General features: G+C 29.0%; 1 pseudogene; it reads left to right on the top strand.

Moving 5' to 3' along the window:
- Positions 1-1542: 1542 nt before the first annotated feature.
- LOC126549799 (uncharacterized) lies at positions 1543-4585 on the top strand (annotated as a pseudogene).
- Positions 4586-9157: the final 4572 nt, after the last annotated feature.

Here is a 9157-nt window from a genome sequence, read left to right as displayed (position 1 = left end):
AATTAAAAATCAACTTTAATTTGATCATTGTTCAATTTGTTATCAGTGTTATCCTAACCGGACCATACTTAAAAAAGAGGACACTATTTTGCGTATAGTATTGCCTCCTGAAGAATGACTATGTGTTTCGTTAAAATACTGACTATTAATCCAACATATTCTTATTAGTTATTACAAATATATCAATTAAAAACAAAAAAAAAACAACAAAATCAAGCTACATTAGCACTTAGTTAATATACCACACTCTGTAATTTGTATTGAGTTAAATATAATTATTATATATTTCCACTGTCATAATTTCAATAAATTTAATACCTACATAAATATTTGTATTATTCATAAATCATAATGAATCATTCACAAAATAAATAAATTAAAATTATTTAATGCTTTTTCAAATGGTAAAAATATTTGAGTATATTTTGTTAAATATTTTAATACTAGGTACACAAAATGCATTAAGCTGGTAAATTAAAGTGAGTTTAAACTGTATTAGGTATAGTGGATAGAAGTATAAACTTTTTAATTTAGAACTAAATGTAGAAATAAATAGGTATACTTTCTTCTTTAATATTTAACATACTTCATATTGATAAGTCATGAATTATAAAATGCCTAAGTAGATATCACAGACTTCTATACCAACTAGATAAGGAACTCGTATATTATTTGTATTATTAACATTGAAGCACGCGTATCAGTTTCCGCCATTTTTTCAGTTGGCAAAACATTACATTTCCTATACAATATGTATTAGGAATAATATCGTTTTTAATGGTAAAGTATAGAAATAAATGAAAAATGATTTCTATAAAATATTCTTATTTTTTTTTAAACAACAAGTTTAGGCATCATAAAATACAATACAACATAATTAATATTTACCATATAATGCCAACCGAAAAATCTGACTTCAATTGATAGCAGGAGTTCGCTATCTAGTTCTTTATAGAAATCTGTGGTTGATATAAGTATATCATATACTTGACTAGTAAGATTAATAATATAATAGCATTAAATTGATTCCGTTGAACGTAAATTTGCTATGTTGTATGTATGTAAGACGGAGACAACACCTGCGCCCTGCGGTTGGGGCGTCCTCTTAAGGGCCGCGACACACTACAGCGGTTTTGACGAGCGGTGAAAACGCGCGAGCACCGCGCGTCGAAAACGCGGGATGGAAATGCATACGTGTAAATGAAGTGCGACAGACTAGCGCAGTTTTGACGCGCGTTGCCGCGTGACACCGCTGCCTGTCGCGGTTTTGCGTTTTGAACGCGTTGACGCTTGGAACCGTAAGGCCGCGTGTACATTGGCGCGTTAGGAAAAAAATTTAAGCCCATGTAATTAAACCGGAGTGTGTACATTGATTACTAGTGGCGAGCGGCAGTTGTGAGCGGTAGCGACGGGTTACGTCGCGTCGCATCACAGATCGAACATGTTCGAATTTTGACGCGCGTTGCTCTTGAAAATAATATAGTAGGTATACTGATATCAGTTTACAGTTGTTATTTTACTTGTTAACAAGAAACATCGCTCATGTCGAAAAAGACAAGTCAAAATACACGGGAAATTTTAATTTCCGAGGTGCAAACAAAACCAAGTCTTTGGGATGACACACATGCGGGATATAAAAATTGTGAAAAGAATAAAAAAATATGGGCAGAAGCCAGAAATTGGAAAAATCGCTGGATTGACTGGTATTATACATTTTATAATATATTATAATATAATAAAGTAATGTTCATTATCTTTAAATAATATGTATAATATTACAAATTACAATTAACTCCCGTTATGTCGAAGCTCAAGGGGGCAGAAAAAAATAATATTAATTATTTTAATTCTATTAATTCTATAATAATATTTATAGTAGGTTTAATAGGTAGTAGTTGGTATTTGGCGGATATTCGAACGTATTCTATGCACATAACACTATATTATACTGTACGTACAAGTGTGCGGTGTGGTGTACACTGTACGACAAGAATTATTATATTTTTAGAATAGTGCTAACACCAAAACCTTAGATAAGATATAAAAAGAAATATTAAATATAATATATTTTATTAATTATTTAAAAAATAATCTACGAACGCATTTCGTATGTCTTTGGCTCTTTGAAGAGCATTTGCGCCTCTCCCTCGTTGAACCATTGTTTCATTTTCCCAAGTATTTTCTGTGCCAAGCATAATATTGCAGTAATCTAAATCACTATTTCCATCTTTTTCCCTGATAATATTGTGTAATATACACATACATTTTATAATGATAATAGCTTTCTTTGAGCTGACTTCTATGTCTTTTCCAAGTAGTCTCCATTTAGCCCGAAGTATACCAAAAGTGCACTCAATGCATTTGCGTGCTCTCGATAAATGATCGTTAAAATTTTCTGTAGCTGCATTTAAACCTCGAGAAGGAAATGGACGCATTAAGTATGGCTTTAACGGATATGCTTTGTCGCCAATTAACACATGAGGAACTTTAATATTTGTCCCCGGCAAATTTTTTTCTATAGGCATATTAAATTTATCGTTGTCTATCAAATAAAGTAATTCTGAAGATGCAAAAGTTCCAGCATCACTCTGTTTTCCTCTTGCGCCAGCTTCAATTGTTAAAAAATTTTTACCAGCATCAGCAACTCCTTGCAAAACCAAAGAAAAATATTTAAGATAGTTGAAGTGACTTGATCCAGAATGGGAAGGACATTTAATTTGGCAATGTTTTCCGTCTATTGACCCAACGCAATTTGGAAATCCCCAACGTTTATAATAATCAATAGCCACTTTTTCCAGTTGTTATTTTGTTGGTACTGTCATAAATTCATTAACAAGTTCTTCCCATATAGCTTAACAAGTCTCATGAATAATTTTAGCTATTGTGCAAGCACCCATTCGCATCGAAAAAGCCAAATTTCGAAATGAAAGACCCGTTGATAAATATCTATATAAAAACATAAATTGATATGTTATAATATCTAAATAATAAATACTTTTTTTTTAAAGTAACGAGTTAAATTATTTAAAAGTCACGTTACTTATAGCCCAGTCAAATTAGATTATCTTTACATAATTTATTTTCAAAATATTACAATAATTTCTACTCTATTGATAGCCATTTGAAATATTCGATTTTTAATTTTTTTTTTTTTAAATGTTGAAAAAAAAATTCCGTATCGATAAAATACTTGAGAATTTAATAGAAGACTCCACCCGAGTTGTTCAGTTTTCTTACTGTCACTCAAAAATTATTAAAAAATATAGGCACAATTTTTTTTATAAGCGTTTGAAGTGCAAATATTTACAAAATTCGTCAAAATCATGATGAATATTTGCTAACTATTTTGTAGTTAAAAATGTATACCTACAAATTTTATTATAAAAAGCTAAGAATTTAAATTTAACACTAGGTTGTCCATAAGTTAAGCTCAATTATAAAGAAAATTTGAGGATTATTGCATAAAAAAATTTTACGAGTGTTTACATTTTCGCGTAAAATAACCTATCGTAATAACTATCGTCTATCAAACGAATTTTAACCCACGCATTATACTGACCTACTCTATAACTGAGGTCCACCCCACCCCTACTGTATACTTTTAGTACATAGTTCTAAAATAAGTGTATAGTTTAATGTAGGTATTTTACTCAGTCTCGTTTACAATTTTACAATTTACCTAGGTATTAGTAAATAATGAATAATATGTTTTTAAAACAGTGATTTTAAGGACTTAAAATTAAAATTTCAAAAATCAGGCTTCTTATTTCTTATGGAACCAGATATACCTCTCCTCTACAATTATGTTAATAGGTGTTTTTATGATAAAACCACTCAGTAACCCATTATTTTTTAGGACATGATGCAAAAGATAAATGGAAAAATTTAAAGGATAAGTTCAGGAAAGAATTGCAAAAAATACCAAAAAGTCGTTCGGGTGACGGTGGTAGCGAATACAGAAGCAAATGGCCATTTTTTAATTCGATGATGTTTGTTAAAGACACTACCTATATTACCTAGCAATATGTCAGGAAACTTAAGCATTGAAGAAAATTCTCAAAAATCATTTTCTGGAGCTTCAGATAATGAAAGTTTTATAGAAATAGTGGATACGCCATTAACTGCTGACTCTGAGGCTTTATCACCCTCCACGTCTATTTCTCAAACCACTTCTACTTCAAATTATTATACTAAACACTCAATAAATCCAAATATTAAAAAAAGATGTATTGAAAGAGACAATACTCAAAAAATAATAGAACTTGAAGAACAAAAAATTGCCATTTTACAAAAAGCACAAGATAGTGAAAAAAAACCTGAAAATCCAAAATTTCTATTAAGTCTTTTGCCTTATTTCAATGGATTGCAAGCACTAGAAAAACTGGGACTTAGAAGTGAAATACAAAATGCTGTGCTCAACGTTTATAGAAGAAAAAGCTATTCATCTAATAGTTATGCACGTAATCCAGAAGTATCACTCATACAAACCACATCATCTCAGCAACCAGCCCAAAGACAAATTTATCGGCCATATAATAATGAAGAAAATGTATCTTTACAAACAAGTGAGCAAACCATAGAGTAAGAATATATAGAGAGGCCATCTCGTATATTAGTCTATTGAATAGATTGAAGTAAGGAAAAAGGAAACCATCAGAGTAACCACTTAATTAATATAAAATTATTGTACACGGTATTATTTTCTTATCTATATTGTCAATATAATTTATTGATGATAATACAATATTAAATATATTACAAATTATTATTTAACGATACAAATAATAGTTTAATTACTATAATTTACTTACTTTATGTTAGATATTAATATATTATAAAGAATTGCATATTTACATATAATATCTAACAATTACTACTTACTAGTTACATTGTTATCTTTCATTAACAGTTACTAAAATTTAAAATACAATAATTTATCATGGTTTTTTTACAAGAAGTCATTATTTTAAACAAGTATGTGGGTACATCAAAACAATGGTAAATATAATTATTATTATTATTATTTAAAACTAATAGGTTGTTAAAGTACATAATAATTATGTACACATATTCATAAATATTTAGCTATAAAAAAAAGTCAAATAAATACAAAATAAATATTCTTACTCTATGCAAAAATTGAAAAATACACTAATTAAAAATAAATATAATACAATATAATATAACCTAGAGATTTACTGGTCTCTAAAAAGAGTCAACTTGTTATACCATGTTCTTAAGGACAATGTTTCATTTTGAGTACGGTTAAGGTAATTAATTTTAATATCAGAATAAACAGAAATAATCGCTTTAATTAATAGTACACCATGATTGTCAGGGGTCCATTTTGATCATTATGATGTTTTATTGAATAAAAAATTGAATCATTATTAATAAAACTTTTCAATACATTTGTAATAATTAACATTTTATTAAATGGTTTTTATCATAATAATATGTTTTAAAATATTTTTCTGTAGCAACACAAATTTGTATTACATCATTACTGGGATAATGTAAACCTCCTTTGTCTTTCATATTTATGATGGAATAAAAAAAATTATCCTTATTACCAAACAATGCACCATTACAAATATCACACTTAATTTTTGTTGACAATTTATGGGATACAAATCCAGCAATATACAAAGAAACTTCTTTAGAAAATTGGCTTAAATTATTCAAATGGAACCCATCAGTTTCAAAATTGTATTGCTCAGGTTCTAAATCAATATCGCTATTTAAAATACATTTTGAATTGTTAATAGCAGTAATTAGATCATTAACACTCGAACAATTTAATACCGGAATATCTTCTAGTGCCATACAATTTCCTAACCCAGTGTCTTTAATTTGTGCATTAACCATTATTTTTTTATATGCAGATTTAAATTGCCTGGAAGTCGGATTGTTGTTATAGCCACCTTGAGCTCTTACACTACCAAAGAACATTTCTAAGTGGTCCTGACTGAGTTTGTACATAGGAATAAATTTCAAAGAATTAGTGTCAATATATTTGGATTTAAGATCTATTAAAGAATTAAAGCTTATCAAAAATCCTAAAAAACCAGTACACCTTTGAGATTTTAATAATAATTGGCCAGTTTCTAGTCTTAAATTATTAACATAATAAAAAATAGTTTAATAAAAGAATAAATGTTTTCAAAGTTTTGAATACAAACTGCACCTTTAAAATCGTATGACATTAAATATCTTGAGTTTAAAATGTCAAATGCATCATTAAATAACCTAATAAAATTTTTAGTGGCTTCACATCCTTCAAAATCCTTAAGTTTCAAATTATCTTTACAGAATAATAAAGCATCTGCTACTGAATTTGATAGAAGTTGACTGGCTAATTTAACTTTCATTTATTTTTTAAAAAAAAAAACATGTTCCTTTTTTAATTTATTACCTAGATGACACTTTTCAGTTTCCTGTAAGACCAACAATTTTTTAATATAGTTAAAATTAATAACTCCACCATTATGATCAATTAATATTAACTTTTCACCAAAAGTATTACGCACAAGTTTGATCATATGTGCAGCATCAAACATAATATTAATATCTAAATCTCGGATCTTAAAACTAGTTAAAATATCAGCAGGATTAGTATCTAAGTTACAACCAAGAGCTCTAGCCATGCTTACATTCACTGCGCAGCCATCAAATGTCAAGCTAATAATTTTTATACCAGTTCCAGAAACTACATCTATACAACGTTTAACTAAGTTTACTTTTTGTGAACTATTTAAATGGTTACATAGAAAATATCCAACTGGAATTTTCCATGAAGCATTGATACCCACATTCCACAACCATCAAAACATAACATTCAGTTGCTTCTTCTACTGTTTCATTTTGTACTTCTGATCCAAAATTGACGTAGCCGTGATAAGTCGTACCGTCCCATTCAACATGCTTCCTTATTGCCTTTCATCCATAAGTAATGAGCAATAAAGTTGAGTAGGTGAATTTTTACAAACTAAAGAGAGTGTGTTAATAGCTTCTTTAGTGAAACCAGGCTCAGCATCAACATGCAAATACCACTTGCTAAGCGTTCTCGGACAAGAAAGCACAGAATTAAATTCATCTCGTACAAAACGATATGCTTTTGGAGAATAAAAATTCAGGGTGATAGCAAATTTCCTTAATTCAGCACTATACTTTAAAGGCAGTTTTTTTCCAGCATTTTTTTTAATGAAATTAGTTATAAGATCTTTGAGCTTACTGATATTGCTGTCTATGATGTCTGCTTGATCTTGATGGACTAAATTTTTATTTTCCAAAACTTGAACAACACCTTAAACAATATGCATATTGTAAATTAGAATTAATTACTATATTAATATAATTTAATTATAATAGTGAAATTCAAGTTATTTTTTTTTGTCAACAATATATTTATTGAACATTATCTACATACTTTTTAATGAGGAAATTTGTTTTTTTTTGACGTCTTAGTTGTTGATTTAGAACCTTGATTTTTTTCTTCTGATTGAAGTTTTCACGAACTAGGGAAGATATTGTTCTTTTTAAATATTTTTTTCTTGGCGAATCATTGTTGATTTCTTGCACAAATTCAAAAATCAAAGACCTAGAATTTACCTAAAACCAACAAGAAATTTTATTATAATATATGGAAATAATTATTATATTTTTAATTATGATTATAATATGTACTTTCTGAGTAGGAGGCTTCATTAAAAATGATGTTGATGGTTCACATGTGAACTGGTTACAGTCAGTAGAAATGGTATTTGAGGAGCATGACGGTTGCTAAACACTTAATTCATCAAGTTGTTGAACACCTTCCATTTGAATACTATCATGGTCAATCTTTCAAATATTAAGAATTAGAATATTTTCTTGTATAACTTAATTTTTTTACTTTATACTGTTATACTTACAGTTAGAGATTTAACGGAACAAGGATTTGAGTTACTATCACCAAGTGTATAACTCACTTCAGGAATTTCAATTTTTGCCTAAAAATTTAAATTGTATAATGTTAGAACAGAAATGTGATGATATTGAAATAAAATAAAATTTAAATTATTCTTTAAACATACTGATTTTAAACGATTAACTGCAATGGATGGAACAGCGGTTTCATTTAATAATCTTGTGCGTTTATATTTTTAAAACAATCCTTTGTAAAATGTTCAGAGCAAATAATGCTCTTGGTCTTAATTTTTAAATGGTCAACACTACATTTTTGAATAAAATCCAACCATTGAGACCGATGATTCTCATTCTTTGGAATTCTTAAATAATAAAAATATATAAGTAAAAAAGTTGAAAATGTTCAATAGAATAAAAGTTAAAACTAATCATTCATATACTTACTGATGGAAACTTATTCCAAGATCTTTGTTTTTGGAATTACTTGATCGACCACACACAGAACAACTTGGCATTTTGATATAACAGTAAAAAATGTTTGATGTATTATAGTTAAATGCACTAGGACACGTGTTAACCACAAGACGAATAAAATAGTAATGACACTAGCCCGTCCAGCACCAATGTTGTAAAGAGTAATATGCATTTGTAGAGTATAATAATCAAAAAGAATGTTGGTGGGGTTGTTAAGGTAGGCAAGGTAAGGCAACTACCTGCAGGGTCTTTTCAGTTTTGTATTCATACTCAAGAACGGGGACCCTAGATAGGTATGTCCAGATGTCCTTACAAGGGGCTAAGTAACAATTGGGGACAAGTAATGCTAACGTAGTTCGGCACCTTTGTGACGGTTCAACCGAAAAAAAGCGGGCAAGTGGGTACCGTTCTGCTGTACATTAGGGGGTGGGGTTGACCTCGGACTAGGGTAGGTTAAATTTGAATGCAATGATAGGTATCATTGTATACGAAACACGATTCTGAACGAAGATGATTTGTCAGCCTAGGATATAATTTCCAGTTATTGGTGAAAAAGGTGGTTTATACAAAATAATTTGCAAATATTCATAATTTTGACGAATTTTCGTCAAAATTTGAACTTCAAATGCTAATAAAAAAAAATTGTGCCTATGTATTCTTATAATTTTTTAATCACTATAAGAATAACATATGAGGAACTTTGTATAAAATTTTCAAGTATTTTGATAGGGCCAAAAAAATTTTATCGACACTTCAAAAAAAATTTTCAGAAAAA

This window comes from Aphis gossypii, chromosome 2 (assembly GCF_020184175.1).
Source record: "Aphis gossypii isolate Hap1 chromosome 2, ASM2018417v2, whole genome shotgun sequence".
In the NCBI taxonomy this organism is placed as follows: Eukaryota; Metazoa; Arthropoda; class Insecta; order Hemiptera; family Aphididae; genus Aphis; species Aphis gossypii.
The sequence above is the reverse complement of the archived record's forward strand: the minus strand, read 5'-3'. Positions and strand labels throughout refer to the sequence as shown.